A 20,121-nucleotide genomic window follows, 5' to 3' on the forward strand; every position below is an offset into this window, starting at 1 on the left:
CAAAGGTTTCATTAGACCTAGTTCGTCTCCTTGGGGAGCACCGATCTTATTTGTCAAGAAGAAGGATGGATCGATGCGTCTGTGCATCGATTACCGTGAGCTTAACAAGGCCACTATCAAGAATAGGTATCCATTGCCCAGGATCGACGATCTGTTTGATCAACTTCAAGGGGCAAGCTACTTCTCTAAGATCGATCTGAGGTCAAGTTATCACCAACTGAAGGTTAGAGATAAAGACGTACACAAGACGGCATTCAAGACTCGTTATGGTCGCTACCAGTTCCTAGTAATGCCTTTCGGGCTCACTAATGCACCAGCAACATTCATGGATCTCATGAACCGTGTCTGTAAACCATACTTGGACAAGTTTGTCATCGTCTTCATAGACGACATCCTCATCTACTCAAAGAACCAAGCTGATCATGAGAAGCATCTTCGATGTATTCTTTCACTGCTTCAGCAGGAAAAGCTTTACGCCAAATTCTCTAAATGTGAATTCTGGCTTCGAGAAGTCCAATTCCTTGGACATGTGGTTAGTGAGCGTGGTATTCAAGTGGACCCCGCTAAGGTGGAAGCTGTCATGAATTGGCAAGAGCCTAAGACACCCACGGAAATTCGCAGCTTCTTGGGATTGGCAGGATATTACAGGCGTTTTATTGAAAACGTTTCAAGGATTGCTGCACCCCTAACTTCTTTGACTAGAAAGAATACTAAGTTTAACTGGGGTCCTAAGCAACATGAGTCCTTTGATATCCTTAAGCAGAAGCTAAGCAATGCGCCTGTGTTGACATTGCCTGATGGAATAGAAGAATTTGTGGTATATTGTGATGCATCACACACCGGGATGGGATATCTGCTTATGCAGAAAGGCAAGGTTATTGCCTATGCTTCACGTCAGTTAAAGGTACATGAAAAGAATTCCACCACCCACGACTTGGAGTTGGGTGCCGTTGTATTCGCACTGAATCTTTGGAGACATTATTTATATGGCATCAAATGTGTGATCTATTCTGATCACAAGAGCTTCCAGCATCTGTTCAACCAAAAGGATTTAAACATGAGGCAGCGACGATGGATGGAGACTTTGAATGATTATGATTGTGAGATAAGATACCATCCTGGCAAGGCGAACGTAGTCGCCGATGCCTTGAGTCGAAAAGAACGGGTGAAGCCTATAAGAATCAATGCCAAGAGCATTGAGATAAAGAATAGTTTGAATGAAAGGTTGTTAGCTGCACAGAAGGAAGCTGTGCTAGAAGCTAACTATCCTAATGAAAAGCTAGGAGTAACTGAAGAACAGTTATCCTATGGAAAGGACGGAATTCTAAGGTTAAACGGACGAATATGGGTTCCAGTTTATGGAGGACTTCGAGATGTTATCCTCCAGGAAGCCCACAGTTCCAAATACTTCGTTCATCCTGGAGCTGACAAGATGTACCAGGATTTAAAGGCAAACTTTTGGTGGATAGGCTTGAAGAAGTCTATAGCTACCTATGTAGCTAAATGTTTGACATGTGCGCAAGTCAAAGCTGAACATCAGAAGCCGTCAGGGTTACTGCAACAACCTGAACTTCCCACATGGAAGTGGGAAATGGTACAATGGATTTCATCACCAAGTTGCCAAAGACAAGGAAAGGAAATGATACGATGTGGGTGATAGTTGACAGACTGACTAAGTCAACACATTTCCTACCCATTAAGGAGACCTATAGCTCCGACATGCTAGCCCAATTATACGTAGATAAGATTGTATCTCTACATAGCGTGCATGTGTCTATTATCTCTGACAGAGATACTAGATACACGTCACATTTTTGGAAAAGTTTCCAACAATCTTTCGGCACGCGCTTAAATTTTAGTACGGCTTACCATCCTCAGACGGACGGACAGAGTGAGTGTCACACCCCAACCAATGGCGGAAACATCGGGATGAGACGAAGTGTGAAGATTGCTAGAGACATCATAACGCTATTTGTGACAATATTTTAATAATCTGATTTCATTTCATAAAGTAAATTGTCAACAATACAAGAAATTCAAATACAACAAGTTCAAAAGAAGTACATGACAACACGAGCAAAATTGATACAACATATTAAACCTAAACGTCTAAATGTGTATCTAGGCATCAACGCTACTTCTTTTCATAGCATCATCATCATCAACCTGTAACATGTTTAAAATACAATTCAATGCAAAAGCAAAGGCGAGTATACAAGTTTAAGCATAAGTACAAGTATAAGTTTAAAACGAATCCACATGGCAACTTAGTCTATACGAGATCAACCTAGCGTGGCATGCAATATTTCTAGCCAACCTCTGTTTACGCAAGAAAGTTTAATTAATTCAACATCACCCAAGTTTAAGGGGGGCGGTGCGTTACTCCTATAGCGCTATACATGTCGAAGGGAGGCTCGTGAGAGCTAATGACTAAAACATATCACATAAGTATGGTCCACGTAAGCATCAAGTATCATAGCATAGTATTCATGTATAAGGATTGTTTTGTGCATTGCATAAAGAATAAGTTTAAGTGTAGTTTAATAGTAAAACATGTTACACCCCAAAAAGTGGTAAACATAAAAAGGGGGGTAGCGAGTATACTCACGGTGGTTGCAAGCTTTCCTACTTGAAATCCCGCGAGTGAGTTTGTGGATGGATTAATTCGGAGCACCTTGTCCTTCTACACGAGGCAAACAAGGTGTGTGAGTTTGGCGTTTACGGAAGATTATAGATTCGGAGTTTAAGTTGTATAGAAAATAACATAAGTAAAAATAATCATCTTGTACACATAACCCTTGTTCTTGACACTATTATAACTCAAAAGAGTTGGTATGATTTCATGGATTCAAAGGTCCATTAGAGTCGTAACAAGAGCATGGTCATAGATGATGTAACATATTCTTGACAAGTAACTATTAAGTTATCATCAAGTTTAGTTACTTAGGTATATATATGTATATAGAATAGCTTAGATATTATATAGATTACAAGTCTTATGATTCAAGCATGAGGTAGGAGATTAATGTCTCCATTTAGGCACCTCTTTGTGTCATAGAGTACATACATGAGGTAGGAAGAACAAGCTTCCATTTAGGCACCTCTATTGTTCACCACTACACTTGTTGTTATAAACAACAAGGAGGGTCATGAACATACAATTATTAAGGTAATTACAACAACTAATCTATAGAAAACATCAAGTAATGAGTGGATTCTTATGAAGGATAGCCCAAGCTAGTCCAACCATCACACATTCATCAAGCTTCATACTCGAACACTACTTGTGGGTAAAACCCTAATTAAAACAGAAAGTTTATGAGGTTTTAACCCCTGATTTGGATGTCTCAACCATGTTTTTAAGCTTAACCAACCATAAGAGGGGTTGTAAGCATTAGGACATTGGCTTGAGTTGTGTTTGACACAAGTTGCATAGGCTTAAACAAGTTTTTGATGAACATAAAAACAAACAGAAAGTTTATGGACTATTTCAGGGCATTTCCAGGTCTGATTTCTCCAAGGAGAAGTCTAGGAATCGAACCCCATGATTATCCAAGCAAGTAGGAAAAAGAATCAAGTGAATCGGATAAGAATTGAGTGAGTTATGCTCATTTTCGTGAAGGGGTGTCAATCTGCTCGAACCTTTGCTTTCAGCTACGGTTTGGAGGATGTTTTGAGAGTTTTTAGTGTTGCAAAAGTGGTGGGGAGGCTGGTTATAAGTGGTATTTATAGGGGGGAGGATTAGGGTTTCAATGGGTTGGGCTTTGGAAGTGTTTAGAAGGGGTTACACCTTGAAACTAGCCCACAAAACCCAACTATATGGGGCTGAATTTTGCTGAATTGGGGCTGCCATATTTCTTTATTTTTTTTTATTTTTTTAAAACATCATAATGAGTAATTTTATTAATTAAGCTGTGTAATAATATGCAACAATGTTTCCCCTAACTTGTAACAAGGTGAAATATGAAATAAAACATGATTTAACTAGGTAAAAAGTGTAATGTACAAGTATGTAACATGTTTGTAAGTGACAAGTATATGTCACATATTAGATGATTAACCGTTGTATAAATAAGCATATTATTAGGGTTTTTAGGTATCAACAATATAAGGACAAGCATGGACATGCATCGTGAATAAGTATAAGTATGAATTACAAATAAGGATTCGATGTACAATGAATTCGAACATATGAACATGTATGAATATGTAGAAGATGAATTTAAAGAAATACGAATTTTATTTATGATCCAAGTCTCGGATTTTACAACGAAAAGACGACTACAATAATACAAGATTTCCAAAAATAGCATTACAAGGCGAGCTTTCTAGTTATGGAAAGTATGAAAAAGCAGGGCGTTACAGTGAGCGTACAATCCAAACTTTGGAAGACATTCTTCGTGCATGTGTGATTGATTTGGGCGGTAGTTGGGATAACCACCTGCCATTGATCGAGTTCTCGTACAACAATAGCTACCATACCAGCATTAAAGCTGCGCCTTTTGAGGCCTTATACGGTAGGAAGTGCAGAACGCCCGTTTGTTGGGCGGAAGTTGGAGATGTCCAACTGACAGGACCGGAAATAGTCTTCGAAACGACGGACAAGATTGTCCAGATTCGTGACCGTCTGAAAGCTGCCCGAGATATGCAGAAAAGCTACGCAGATTTAAAGCGTAAACCTTTTAACTTCGAGGTAGGTGACAAGGTACTGCTTAAAGTATCACCCTGGAAGGGAGTGATGCGATTTGGTAAGAAAGGCAAGTTAAGCCCGAGATACATAGGACCATTCGAGATCATCGAACGTGTCGGATCAGTTTCCTATAAGTTAAACTTACCTAAAGAGCTCAGTGGTATTCACAATGTATTTCACATCTGCAATCTGAAGAAGTGTTTCGCTGACGAATCACTAGTCATACCACATACAGATGTGCACATAGAAGAGAGCTTGAAGTTTGTTGAAAAACCTGTGTCGATCGAGGATAGACAGGTTAAGAAGCTTCGAAGGAAGCATGTACCTATTGTAAAGGTAAAATGGGATGCCCGTAGAGGTCCCGAGTACACGTGGAAGGTAGAGTCCACGATGAAAGAAAAGTACCCTCATTTGTTTCAGTAAATCTCGAGGTCGAGATTTCTTTTAAGGGGGTGAGGATGTAACACCTCGAAAAATTCGCGTCCTATAATGTATTGACACGTGTCATAAGCTAGAACGTGAGAAAGGATACTCTAGAGGGACTAAAGTTGACAAACATAGAAAATATGTGAATTCAAGGGTTCAAGATGTCAACAAGGGATAAATATACTTCACAGTAACCTACATGATGCTCATACCTTCAAACGAATAAATCACGGATCATACGGAGCTAAATGTGAAAGAAAGTGAGAGATTACAAACTACAGGGGTTAAATGTGTCAACATGTTTAAGTTATACCTCTGAGTGACCTTTTAGCAAACCCGAAGCTTTGTAACGGTGAATTATACTCCCTAGAATGCATGATAAAAATTTCATAAAGTTTCCTTATTATATGAGAAAGTTAGGATCAAATTCGTATATGAGGGGTTAAAAGCGTCAACGTTGAAAATTATGACTTTTCGGGTAAACACAAAGTGACCAAGGACTTATCAAAGTGGGTAAAAGTCTCGAGGCCCTTATACGTAAATAAGAAGGGCTCATAATGCAAAGAATGCCCTTTCGAAGAGCCAAGAGCCAACCTGCAATAAGTGAAAAGTTTGGAAATCAGATCAGAAGACCCACGCGGGCCGCGTAAGCCTTGTTAAGGCCTTACGTGGGCCGCCTGACCTGCCCAGATACAGAAAATCGTTGACAGCAGCCTGTTTAGCGTTTTAACCGACTTATATCAATTATTTTCATAGCATGGGCGCCCCCTACATGCTTTTTAGACCTTAGGGACACTTGTGCATGATCCATGATCAGTAGTAGACTTGTTTGGCAATGATCTAAGGTGATTTAAACACTATAAAAGGCCTTCATGCCACAACCTTGTGATCATTCATTCCATCTGCAATTGTGGAGCTTTCTGGAGCACAAGTGCCTTTCCAAAGCATCACAAATCGTGCATAGGACTTCAGTAAGTATGCTTGACCTCCCTTGATTGAGTTTTTGCTTAGTTATAGCTTAGAAGTCAAACCGTCGTAATTAACGGTTGACTTAATGATAAATCACTAATGGTCCAGTGATTAGTCGAATCAAAGGTAGTTATAAGTTGGTAATCATATGGGCTTTAAACCCTTAAAAGGGCACCCTCTGATTCCCACTCTAACCAGATCAAATGTCGGGTCAAAGTTGCTTAGAAAAAGTCAACAGAAGCTTAAATTGTAAATTTACATGTAATTTATGATGTAGAAGATGTGTAATCTATTTTATCACTCATATAACTTGGTAATAAGTCTAAGAACTGGTCTAAGCTTGTTTGGTCTGGCAATTTTTCTGTTTTGACCCGGTTCGAAACCGAAAGTCGCAAAACTTTGACTTTTGCTTTGACTTCAGTTCTGACCCGTTTTAGTATAGTCTAGAAATGCCTTAGGACTTCCTTAGGACCAGGTTACATGATAGCATAACCCTCTGTGACTGGTTCGTTGTTTGTCTGAGTCGTTTATACATTTCCGTTAAATGCTTAAAAGTTGACCATAATGCCCTTTTGACCATAAAACAAGAACTTTTGAAATGTGAGAGGACAATAATCTTTGCTACTGATTTATAAACATGTCCCTGAAACTTCATATCAGTTAGAGGTCTAGAATAGGAGTTATGCTAAATAGCGCATTTAAGAAATATTTTGTTAATTAAACGGCACACTTAGCGTAAAGCCTATCTAAACCCAATTTCAACACCAAACCTTTTACACACTGATGTAATATAGCATTTTGGGATTTTTAAAGATTTTTAATTATTTTTAACATGCTCATAACCTAAGGTTATGACCTTGATTCGGTAAATACCGATTATACCCTTTTTGGTTATAAAATGAGTTCTACATAGTATTTTGACGCCAATCCAATTGCTACTGATTTCATATAATAAATTAAGTATTTTGAATCTTATAACCTGATCGGAAAACTCAGATTTTCTGTATAACCCGGAAATCGCTTAAAATGGCTTTTTACGCGTATTAAACACCTAGTAAGGGTTTAAAACCATTTTTGTCATATAAGACTTATTACCAACTGATGAGATCCATTAAAATAAGTTATTTTACTAATGTATCCAGACCCGAGTCTCAAAGTTATAATTAATCGCTTTTATAATCTTTAAAATGACCAAAATACCCCTACGTGGCATATTATGGGATTAAACTCGTTTTGGGCATAATGGGAGATATCCTACTGATATCACAACATATTTAGGGCATATTAACTTAGGAAACCTGTAAGTGACTCTCATGGTTACCCGTTACGCTTCCTACGCGTTCGGTTCGGTTTATGTAACTAGTTTACATAAATTAGCCAAAACGAGTCAAACCCTATCGTTTTTATCTCAAAATCCAGAAGGTGTTTAGTTCACCCATATTATACAAGTCTTTAAACTTGTCGGGACTAAAAAAATTCTATTCCGGTCTTCGCCTAATCGTGCGTTCGAACCGTATCTTTCGTTAAAACTAACCGGTCTAAGCTTAGGCTAAATTAAAGACCCGTTAGGATTCTAATAGGTTATTATAAACCTTCGTTCCAGAATAGGAGACCCGGTAAAAGCTACACGCACTTGCTACTTGTGATTGATACTTGCAAAGGTAAATACTTTTATACTTAATTTCCCTTATACGGGCTTGGGGTACGGTATATAAAATACCGCTTGGTCCAGCATTGAATCTTTAATCGATTAGAGGTTAAATCATTGATATGCTCCGTTTTGAAATGTTTTGTTTGCTTAAAGCCTTTAGGGGGTTAATGACCATGTCCCGGACATCCTTGGCATCATCTTTCGAGATGGCCACGACCTGAGCACGGGGTGTGGGCGTACACTCCTCAGTGCGTAAATGAATAAATAATGTGGTGTGTCTATTGATCTTTAACCCGGTCTACGGATCGGGCTACTGAACGCATAAGAAACATGTAAATCGTTTACAAGTATTATATTCAAATAATTATCCCAGGTTATAAAAGTTTGTGCCATGTGCATTCAAATCAATTTTATTAAACCTTTTCAAATGAGTCAGTTGAATGTATTTACCAATGTAAACTGACGTATTTTCCCAAAAAGGTTAAGTGCAAGTACTACGCGATCTAGGCTGGCTTTCTCCTAGCGTCCTCAATAAGTTTCGCAAGCTTGGATGTCAAAACTGTTGAACAATGTTTCCTATTTATTTTTGATTCCCCTGTGGATTACTTTCAACTGTTGTGATACTTGATATTACAATTTACATTCGGTTGAAATATATCTATCTTTTGCTTCCGCTGTGCATTTAAATATTGCGTTGCTTGACTGTAATGTTACCAACTACGTCACGATACTCCCCACCGGGCCCACCGGTGAAACGTGTAAATATCGGGGTGTGACACTTAGGGATCCAAATTCGGTCCAGAAAATAGAAGATCCCATTCGATTTGCTTACAAGCTGAGCTCCATCGTGATAGATTCTCTCTTTCTACAAGGTGCATTCATTAAAGCAAGCATGTTAGGCTTCGGGGATAAGGGTTTCGAGATCATGTTGGGCTTGGGTATTACGAATGCTGAGCAAATAGCTCTGTCTACTGAGCGCATCGACAACGACATTTGCCTTGCCTGGGTGATAACGAATCTCACAGTCGTAATCGTTGAGGAGTTCTACCCATCGGCGTTGACGCATATTGAGTTCTTTCTGATCAAAGATGTGTTGTAAACTCCTGTGATCGGTGAAGATCGTACACTAGGTACCATACAGGCAGTGTTGCCAAATCTTTAATGCAAAAACAACCGCGCCTAGCTCGAGATCATGGGTTGTATAGTTCTTCTCGTGGATTTTGAGCTGTCGAGAAGCGTAGGCTATAACCTTGTCCCGTTGCATGAGAACACAACCAAGACCTAGGTTAGAAGCATCACAATAGACAATGAAACCGTCGTTCCCATCGGGCAACGTGAGAACAGGAGCATTGCAAAGCTTGTGCTTGAGGGTTTGGAAAGCAGACTCTTGTTCAGTACCCCAAACAAAAGACCTGTCTTTATGCGTAAGAGCGGTAAGCGGCACAGTGATCTTGGAGAATCCTTCGATAAATCATCGATAATAGCCCGCTAATCCGAGAAAAGAACGGACTTCAGACGGGTTATTTGGCGTAACCCAGCTCTTAACTGCTTCAACCTTCGCAGGATCGACATGGATACCTTGAATATTCACGATGTGACCCAGAAACTGAACCTCTTCTAACCAGAATTCGCACTTGGAGAACTTGGCATAGAGTTGGTTCCCCTGGAGTAACTCGAGAACCAAACGTAGATGTTGCGCGTGTTCGGCCTTCGACTTGGAATAGATCAAGACATCGTCAATGAACACGATGACGAAACGGTCCAGATAGGGCTTACACACACGATTCATCAGATCCATGAAAACCGCGGGTGCGTTGGTTAAACCAAAAGGCATCACAACGAACTCATAGTGGCCGTAACGAGTGCGAAAAGCGGTTTTTGGGTATATCTTCTTCCTGAATGTGTAACTGATGATAGCCTGAGAGTAGATCGATCTTCGAGAAACACTTAGCACCTTGCAGCTGATCAAACAAATCGTCGATGCGGGGTAGGGGATAACGGTTCTTGATGGTTAACTTATTCAATTCCCGGTAATCTATACACATCCTGAATGACCCATCCTTCTTTTTAACGAAGAGGACTGGCGCGCCCCAAGGAGAGGTGCTCGGGCGAATAAAACCTTTTTCAAGTAATTCCTGGAGTTGGTTCGAGAGTTCACGCATTTCAGATGGCGCGAGTCGGTAAGGGGCTTTGGCTACAGGGTTAGCTCCAGGAATGAGGTCGATACGGAAATCGATATCATGACTTGGCGGTAATCGGGGAAGATCATCAGGGAACACTTGAGGAAATTCACGGACCACGGGAACGTCTTTGACTTCTGTCTTCCTTTTCTTTTCCTTCTCCGCTACTACAATGTTGGCCAAGAAAGCTATGTATTCCTTGCGGAGATAATTGCTAGCTTGGACACACAACATGAGCTTGAGACCTTTCGAAGCAGTTTCACCATATACACATAGTAAATCACCATTCACGAGCGAGAATCGGGTCATCTTGTCGAAGCACACAACTTCAGCATGGTTTTCACGAAGGAAGTCCATGCCTACTATGACGTCAAAACTTCCGAGCTGCATCGGAAGAACAGAATTAACGGCGACAGTTCTTCCAGTAGCGACTTCAACTTTGAATGACGAGGGAAGATAAGAGTGTTTACGACTAAGTAACTTCTCAAATTCAAACGACACAAAGCAGTTATCGGCTCCAGTATCAAACAAACACGATGCATAAATACCATTCACAAGGAACGTAACATTAACCACGTTGTTGTCAGCCTGGGCTTGACGAGCATTGATGTTGAAGGTTCTGGCGCGTGCTGCTTGTTGTTGCTGTTGAGGCTGCTGCTGCTGCTGGGGCTCTTGCTTCACAACCCTCTTCGGGCACATGTTTGCAAAGTGGTTAGGATCACCACATGCAAAGCAAACTCGAGCATTGATCGTGGGTGCCTGAGCCGCTTGTTGGCCTTGCAGGGCTGGTAGTAGAGCTTGATGAGCATTGGCAGGAGCTGCGGTGTTACGGGGACCATAGCGACAGTTGGCAGTGAAATGACCGTATAAGTTACAATGAGCGCAGAAACGACTGGCAAGACCCACCGGATGATGATATGAACATGTTGGACAGAGCGGGTGGGGACCTGTGTAAGCACGCTTTGCTGGCGGCGCTTGGGTAACTAGGGCTGGTCGATGATGAGACTGCTGCTGAGCCGGTACGGCTTGCAGAGGGGCAGCAGTGGTAGTGACAGCACAGTTCTTGTTGCTGGAGCTGTTGTTGTTGTTGTGCTTCTTCTTACGGCGTGATGACTTGGATGGTTGAGCAGTGGTGGTTTCGGCGGTCGGTGCAGTGGTGGCTTGATGCAGAAACTTGGAGGGCTTATCCTAGAAACCAACTTTTACTCGCTTGTCGTTGATCTCGGCGGCAAGCAAGTAAGTCTCTTCAATTGATGAGGTCTTCGCGGTGTGAACAAAATCGGTAACACAATTGGGTAGAGCTCGAATGTACTTCTTGATGGCCATGCCTGGCGTCTTGACTTGATCGGGACAGATGATGCTGAGCTGTTTAAAGCGAGCAGTCAAGGCTGCGTTATCTCCATCCTTCTGCTTAATGTTCCAAAACTCGTCCTCCAGCTTTTGGCGTTCATGGGGAGGGCAGAATTCATCCATCATAATGGCTTTCAGCTCTTTCCAAGTCAGCTCATAAGCTGCATCATTTCCGCGTTTGTTTCGCTCGGCCGTCCACCAGTCTAGAGCTCGGGATTGGAAGACGCCGGTTGCGTTCAGGGTACGGAGATTTTCTGGACAGCCGCTTTGGCGCAGAGTGACTTCGATGGAATCAAACCATTGAAACATAGTTGTTGGGCCATCTTCTCCGGTGAATTCCTTTGGTCCGCATGCCTTGAACTGTTTAAAGCTGAAAACAGTCTTGGTAGCATCTTTGGGAGCTTTAGTTCTCGACTCCTTAGATGATTTACTGACATTTTCATAAACCTCACTCACAGCTTTTGCTACTTGTTTGGCGATGATAGCAGCAAGACGTTTGTCTCTCTTTTCTTGGCGAGTAAGTGGGGTTCGATGTCCGGATGACGACATGGTCTGCAACAGACATCGTCGTAGGTCTCAGACACATCAAAATCGAATCTCACCTCACACGTCTACTACTTACTAAAGCTCAGGAACACATTGAGATACGTATCGCATAGTCACATAGGCACATAACCACAGACTCACGTAGTCACAGAAGCACATAAGCACATAGAGCACAGAGACACATAAACACAGAAGCACATACACATTTATTCACAGATGCAGTCAGAATACAGAAACCTATCATTCAGAGCTCGCGTGTCGTTCTTATATATCGGTCGTGTATAGCATATCGAGTATAGTATAAGCCTATATCATAGCATAATGTAGTCTAGATCTGCAGCGACTTGTTATCGTTTTGAGATAGAAGAGCAATGCGAGTCGTGTGTGTCGATTGAAGTGATAGTAAAAATCGAATAATCCTCCAAAAATTTAAACATGTAAACAGATAAATACACATAACACACATAAAATCGATGAATTATCAGAGTCAGCAGTTGCGGGCTCAGAATCGAAACACATAAAAATCGAGAAATAGATTCTATGCGGCTATTAGACATTGACTACCCAAAGCGTTTCAACTATTCTCAAAACTTGTCATCACATTCCGACTTTCGAAATCGGCCTCTGCCTCGATTCTTGGGCATTCGGTGCGTATCCCTTGAGCCATATTTGTGAGTTCAGGTCTTTGGAGTCCGTCGAGGCTTTGGTGAGAGTTTTGGTAAAGTTTGTGGACAAGCCGTCAAGGTTAGGGTTTCACCCCTAGCTTGACAACTTTCCGTTGATTTTAGTAAAATAGAGGAGATTATTCATCAAAATATGGATTTCACTCCTGATTTGGTATAATCTCCCGTTGAACAAGCGTTCGTTGTTGAAAACATAATGAAGAGATCATTGATAAGTTTGATAAAACAGTAGTAATCAAGCAACTTAGTCGAGAGTTTGCGGTTTTCACACCTAATCCCGACTTAATCGCTTATCTTTAGTTGAAAATTCGAGTGTAGTGATGGTGTAGTGTAGGCGAGAAATAGCAGGATGTATAGCACATAAGCTTGGTCTGTTGGTTCCTAACTATAGTCTAGGTCTCTAAGACATCGACCAGGACTAGGTCGAGTCTTGTCTAATTCCCTATAGTTATGGCTCTGATACCAATCTGTCATACCCCAACCGATGGCGGAATCATCGGGGTATGGCACTGAGCGAAACAGATTGTCCAGAAGTTTCCATAACAACTATCATTACTATTCAATTTATATAATACGTCCCATACCGTACCTCAAATAGCAAACAAATTGTTACAGATATAATCTAGTCAAATATTCTGTTCCGACCACTCAGATTTAAATATAAGTACAGCAATTGTTTATCTGCTTCTAGAGACCCATAATTTGACCACTACAGACAACTATTTGTTGGGCTCTAGAGCTTTATTCTAGCCTCGCTTTCCTAGCAGATAAGCATCTTCAACACCTGTCACATACGTTAAAATAAAGTCAATACATAAAATGTAAAGGTGAGCATACAAGTTTGATACATCATATAGAGTTCGAAATAGTTTACGCATAACCAGCACGTACACAGAGGAAAACGAAGCATGTTAATTATCGACATGGATCTATCGATACCAATGACTGCGGGTTGACTGCCCGAGGCAGTTCGCAATACATGATTACCACCGTAATCCATGCAAGTAATTGTCCTTAACAACCCCCGAGTGAACGGGTGCTGAGTCCAAACTATAGTACTATCGTCGTTAAGGCAGGTAGACAGCATTCCACGTGTAAACATAACAACAAGCATTCATTTAGTCACGTAATACATGCGGCAACGGTTAGCGTTTAAAGTAATTGAGTAGTGTGTCGATTGTGATTTAGAATAAGTAACGTATGTAACACCCAAAAGTGCTAAAGCAAAAAGGGTTCGAGTATACTCACAGCGATTGATGGATTGAAGAGAGCGCTTGAGAGTAGGGTTAGCCTGAATAGTTCGATAGCATAATGATAAGCAACGCATAAAACGGAAAACAAGTGTTGGAGGGTCAGACAGCTGGTCGATCGGACGGTTGTCCGATCGGACGGCTGACCGTTCGACTTGACAGTCCGTTCGGACAGTTGTCCGGTCGGTCGGTAGGCCCATCAGATGGTTGTTCGAGTGGATTGTTTCTTCCTTTGAGAAGGATGTGTTTGTGTATGATGGTTTGACTTTTGAAGTTTTCGTTGTACCATTTGAAAACAATGAAGTATCTTTACCTTTCAGGTCGGTCGATCGGCCGGCAGTCCGATCGGTTAGGTACTTCTAGTCAAGACAAGTTCTCATCAGGGTGTCACCTGATCGGACGACTGTTCGATCGGGTGGCACTCCTAGTGCATTGAACATGTTGGAAATCGACTAAGGGTTGAAGTATAGTATCTCATGATCCGAAGAGTAATCCGATCGGACAGTAGTCCGATCGAACAGCAGTTCGTTCAATACTTCACTTCAATAAATTGTTCAAGTGTGGGGCCATGTGCTAGCCGATCGGCTGGCCGGTCGATCGGCTGACTGTCCGATCGGCTGGCTGTCTGTTCGGACAGTAGTCCGATCGGTCAGTCATCCTGACCTGGTCGGCCTGTTCGTCTAACACTTGGCTGTTCTGATTTGTTTGTAGTTATATCGAGGTGTTTTGACAACGAGTCGAACCATAGAACCCTCGTTCTTACTTGTTCCTCTTGATCGGACAGGAATCACCCAAATCCGGCCGGTGAACTGTTCGGAACAGAGTTTAACGTTTAACCCGAAATCGGTGAACCTCGTGGATAGAATCCGGATCTTGAGTCATGCAACCACCGGAATGATTAGCAAGTCGGCACAAGCTCCGTTTCTATCGGTTTGAAGGTATTGAGTGCAAAAGAGTTGAAAGAAAGTTGGAAAACCATCTTTCAATCCTTTTCACCGTGTAAATGTTTAGATCCATGAAAGATCTTTGTTTGTTTATGTGGAAATCGGCTAGATCCAAGTTATTCTTGGTGGATTGAGGCCAAAACATGAAGTTCTTCAAGAACACCATGATGACATCATCCTAGAACACTTGAATCTTGATGATTTCACGGTTAGAAATCAAGATTTGAAAGATTGAAAGGTGTAGGAGTGCGTGTAGATCAAGAAAGTACAAGATTTAGGATGAAATCTTACCAGAATCGGGAGGAATCTGAGAAAAAGAGGGGAGCACGGGCTCGTCGGTCAGAGGTTTCCAAAAGTAGAAAGTTTGAGAGTGACAAGGGGTATTTATAGGATGCCATAAAAGGAAAGTGTTGGCCGATCGGCTGGCTGTTCGATCGGCTGGTAGCCTGATCGTTCAGCTGCACAATTCGAGTGTTCGGCGCGACGATTTTTGATATTTCGATTTCGATTGCGATTGAGGACGATGCGAGTATGATAGAGTTTCCTATTCAAATTACTTTTAGTCCCAACCACTATATCTAACATACGATTATCTATATCTCGCGCTATCTCTTCTCCACCAATTATCATGATTCGATTTCGATTGAGTTCGATTGGGTTTCGATTTCGAGTCGAGTTTCGATTGATTACCACACATAACATAAAGTAGACACGCACAAGTAACACATAAGGCACACACACACACGTATATTAACACCAAAATTCACGTAATTCGAGTCTCGAGTCCGATGATGATTAGATTAGTTCGATTACTGATTAATTGACTTTATCGCATTGTTACTTCCTATCATTCACAGTCGTAAAGCGGTTCGCATCGATAAATAAACTATGATTAATTCGATTGTAACTAATTACTCCACATAATACAACTAACGTAACATAAACATAAAATAGACTAACTACGGTCAAAGGAGTAAATCTTGACTTTGACTTTGACTTTCGAAAACACAGGGTGTTACACTCGGATTATAAAATGCGAGGTTGTTACCCGATGATTAATTGACAATTATCCAACCCTAATCCCTCCCATGATATCTCGATTGCCAACGGCACCAAGAACGTATGGTTTAGATTAACATCAAACAAAAATCAACACTTTACAAACAAACATTCAAACACCATAATAACTCAAACAAACATTCAAAGTTATTATTCTAGAAATTCAAGCACAAACATAGTGTTTCAAAAGCAAACCTTACATCTAGGATGATCCCCACGAGTTTAGCCATGCATGACTTGGTACATCATCATCACACAAAGATTAATGTTCATACGAATCGAAAACAAAAACCAATTGTTTAGAAATGTTTGGAACCAAGAAGAACTAGCCAAAATCGCCCCCAATATGCCAAAAAAACGTCCCAATGATGAATGACATAAAAAGACACTTGAAAACGGTTTTAATGGAGCAGTTACGTCTTTTCCTCGTCACCTCTACTGTAACTTGCGGTAGACTTCAAGTTGTTACGGTGAAACAGGTGGAAATGGGGAAATTCAGGGGCTACCGTAAATTACGGTAGCCACCGTAAGTTATGGTAGGCTTCAGCAAGAAATTTTGTTTTCTTCATAACTTTCTCGTTTCAACTCCGTTTTCTTCACCGTTTTCGCCCACGTTCTCGTAATTTCATCCCCTATCATGTCATCATCTTAATTCTTCAATTCCAATCATTGATTTTTTTTCATTTATTCTCCGTATTCCTTCCATTTTAAGCTCCATTTGTACCTGAAACACAAACAACTGTAGTTATCTAATTCTAGACAATTACCCGATTAAATGTAGGATTTTAATATCATTTATACCACTTAAGGGTTGTCCTACGGACTACCCGTCACATCCCCACACTTAACCGTTGCTTGCCCCAAGCAACCCATCAAAAACCATTTTCAAATGCATAAGCGATCAACATAAATCAAGCATAAACATGTCACCCTTTTATTAGCCTTTTCCTAACACCCAAACAACACACCCCTCGCTATATCTCTCCTCTCGGCAACAAGTAAGCACTAGCAAAGATAAGCTAGACACACAAAAGGCAAACGGGTGATTGTACAACTATATGCTTGTACCTAAATCTATCCTCCTCCTACAAGTGCCAAACATGAATGCAAATCAAAGGGGCTTTAAGGTTGTAACGTGGCTAGTCGAACGGGTAGGAAATGGAATATATATGTAGTAGCGAAGGACTTTACCCGGTCTTTTATTACACAATGAACAAACACTAAACAAGACATAACTTCTATATACAAAACAACTCACACTTCTTTTTCTTCTTTTTCATTGCTTTTTTTTTTCTTTTTTCTCTTTTTTTCTTTTTTTCTTGTTTTTTTCAACAAAGCAAACATTCAACATAACATCATAACATATCTACACACTACTAAAACAACTACTAACACTATAAGACCGGGTCAAGTGGGGTAAAATTTTAGGAAACTAGCTAAGGGGTAACAAATGATAGGCTTTAGGCACAAAAATGGGCAACTAAATGTCCAAACCCCCGCCCCTCTCGCAACCATGCTCATATATATAATTAATGAGGTCCAACCCCCCAAATCCCACACTCGCACTCACCAAGACGAGGCTACCTAATTGCCCTTATCCTTTTTACATTCATATTCAACTAAGGACTCAAACCATATTCAAGCACAAGTTCTAATGCACCCCCACCCGTTGCCACTCTCATCAAAGATACGTATTATTTATTTACAAGTGTGGCTTCAACTCTCACCAAGAATAAAGGTAATTAAGGGTTGCCGGTTCATTATTTGGGGTTAGTCCCAGGTGTTCAAATTCTCACATTGTTTTGCTTGATTTAAAAAAATTTAAAACCATCAAACTTTTCCCCCATCCCCACACTTGGGATACATTGACCCCAATGTATGGTTTTGGGAATCGCTAACACTATTCAACATCAACCAAAAGCTTAAAATCTCAAACCCCAAATTTCTTTTTTTTAAACATAAAGCAAACGAACTAACTACCAATATTTCAAAGCTAAAGAACATAACAAGACTAAGGAAAGAGTACATTGACCTGGTGAAGTTTGCCACAACAGATGTTGTAGATAATCCGACTTCCTATCACCACCTTCACCCAAATATCCGCACATCTTCCCCACACTTGAATGTCGCCATGGCCTTGAAACATAGAAAGATAACAAAACAAACAAGATCAATGTAAAACCCCCGGGTTGCCTCCCGAACAGCGCTAAGCTTTCAGGTCTTTAGCCAGACCATGCCACCCCCCATTTATGGTGGCTCAAAGAAACGATTTCTATCATCTCCATCATTTCCTCGTGCCATTGAGCAAAATGCATCCATCTCATGTTCGTTCGGTGGAAAATCACGTACACTCCTGCTTGAACCTTCATACTTTTCTTCACGACCCGGTGGTTTATTCATTTTCGTTCTTTGACATATGATTTTCATATGACCATTAGATTCGCTACCCTTCCCCTCAATGGACTCATAACTAATAATCCTCGTCTGAACATCAAAGAACAACTTACGGCTCTTTTCGGTCATAATAATGATCCCGTCTCTACAGTTGATTTGAGCATTTGCTGTATAGAGAAACGGTCGACCCAAAATCACCCTTTGTTGCGACGCCATCTTGGTAGTAGCATAATCTAAGACCAAAAAATCCACCGGGTATTCGAATTCTCCCAACTGATTCATAACATTCCTAACCACTCCTCGCGGACGCCTCCAACTCTCATCCGCCAAACTCACCATGGTGTCTATATCTTCGAGCGGACCAAAATCATACATGTCATATAGATCACCTGGTAACACACTCATGCTCGCCCCGTAGTCCAACAATGCGTGAAGGATTTTTAGTTTTCCCACACGGATAGGCACGATTGGTGCTCCATGTTCTTTATCATTCTCACCATCGGCGTCCTTCCCTATACCTGTATTTATTTGACATGAAGAGGTTAGAAATTTTTCATTAAATTTGGTACTAGGGACGGTGCTTACCACATTGATATTAACGCTTTTTGTGTTCTTGGGATTTGTCACCGTGTCACTCGGTAGCTGGCCTTTTGCTTTCTTCAGTGTCACCACTTCACTCGCAAGTTGACCCATTTGAGTGGTCAACGGTTGAATAGCTTTGTCACGGATTTCATCTTTTTGCATACGAACCTCATCAAGCGGATTTCTTCGTTGCATCTCCATTTGCATCGCTTTCAACATCTCCATGACCTCATTTCCACCCGAAGAACCTTGACCCGAAAACCCACTTTGTTCATTACCCGGTTGTTGGAATTGCCTTTGGAAACCTTGATTATTAAATTGTTGGCGAGGAGCATAATTTCCTTAGTTTCCTTGAAAGTTCGGGTTAAATTGATTTGACGGGTTCCCATATCTAAAATTCGGGTGGTTTCGTAACCCGGGGTGGTATATGTTCGAGTTCATATTATAATTTCTACTACCCCCACCTTGACCTTCAATAACATTCACTTCTTCATATTGCCCTCCACCTCCTTGGCAATTTTCGGCCGCATGCCCCAACTCATTACAAAGCGCACAAACATCATAAATTTGATTCGAAGTTTGAACACTACCATCATCTACCACATGAACTTGTGGTCTCGTTATAACATGCCTTGCCCGTCTAGAAGATTGAGCCTTTCTTTTTGAAGTAACTGCCATTTGCTCTAAAAATTGCCAATCATCATGCTCAAAATTCGTACCGAATGTACCATTAGTGATTGACATTAAGTCACGAGCATCCCCCGAACTCAACCCTTCGTGAAAAGCGTTTAACAACTCCCAAAGTTGTATACCATGATGAGGGCAATATTTCAACATCATGTTGAACCTTTCAAAAGCCTCATGAAACATCTCCCCCGGTTGTTGTTGAAAACTTCTCAAACTCCTTCTAGCATCATTTGTCTTTTGGGCCATGTAGAATTCTTCTAAGAAAATTTGTTGCATGTCAGCCCATGTATAAATCGATGCGGAGGGCAAAGTATGAAACCACCTCTTTGCTTTGTCTTCCAATGAAAATTGAAAGAGAACCTACCTGACATCATCCGACGAAAAACCTTGACCTCCAATAGTATTGCAAATGGAGTCGTATGTCTCCAAGTGAAAATAAGGTTCTTCCGTTGCTAACCACTTAAACTTTGGCAAACTTTGGAGTGCGGTTGTTCTAACCTCAAAAGTCCTTCGATCCGGGTGATGAGGAATCACTACAGGAGAAGGATTATCAGTGATAACGGGTCTGAAATGAGCTTCGATCCCCCGCACTACCTCCCAGTGATGTCTTCTTGGAGCGCCCAATGGTGCTCTTGGTTGACCCATTTGCCCTTGCATAGGCACTTGAGGTGCAAATGGTGGCTGAAATTGGTATTGTGGCATTTGTGGTT

At 41.1% G+C, this 20,121-nt stretch overlaps 1 long non-coding RNA gene across 1 annotated transcript; it reads right to left on the reverse strand.

Moving 5' to 3' along the window:
- Positions 1–2,035: 2,035 nt before the first annotated feature.
- LOC118484706 lies at positions 2,036–3,683 on the reverse strand. Its single transcript, XR_004874113.1, has 3 exons — positions 3,643–3,683; positions 2,609–2,683; positions 2,036–2,166 (listed from the first exon to the last, which is right to left on the reverse strand). It is a non-coding gene; the product is annotated as an uncharacterized LOC118484706 (long non-coding RNA).
- Positions 3,684–20,121: the final 16,438 nt, after the last annotated feature.

The sequence above is a fragment of the Helianthus annuus genome, chromosome 12, assembly GCF_002127325.2.
Source record: "Helianthus annuus cultivar XRQ/B chromosome 12, HanXRQr2.0-SUNRISE, whole genome shotgun sequence".
Classification (NCBI taxonomy): domain Eukaryota; kingdom Viridiplantae; phylum Streptophyta; class Magnoliopsida; order Asterales; family Asteraceae; genus Helianthus; species Helianthus annuus.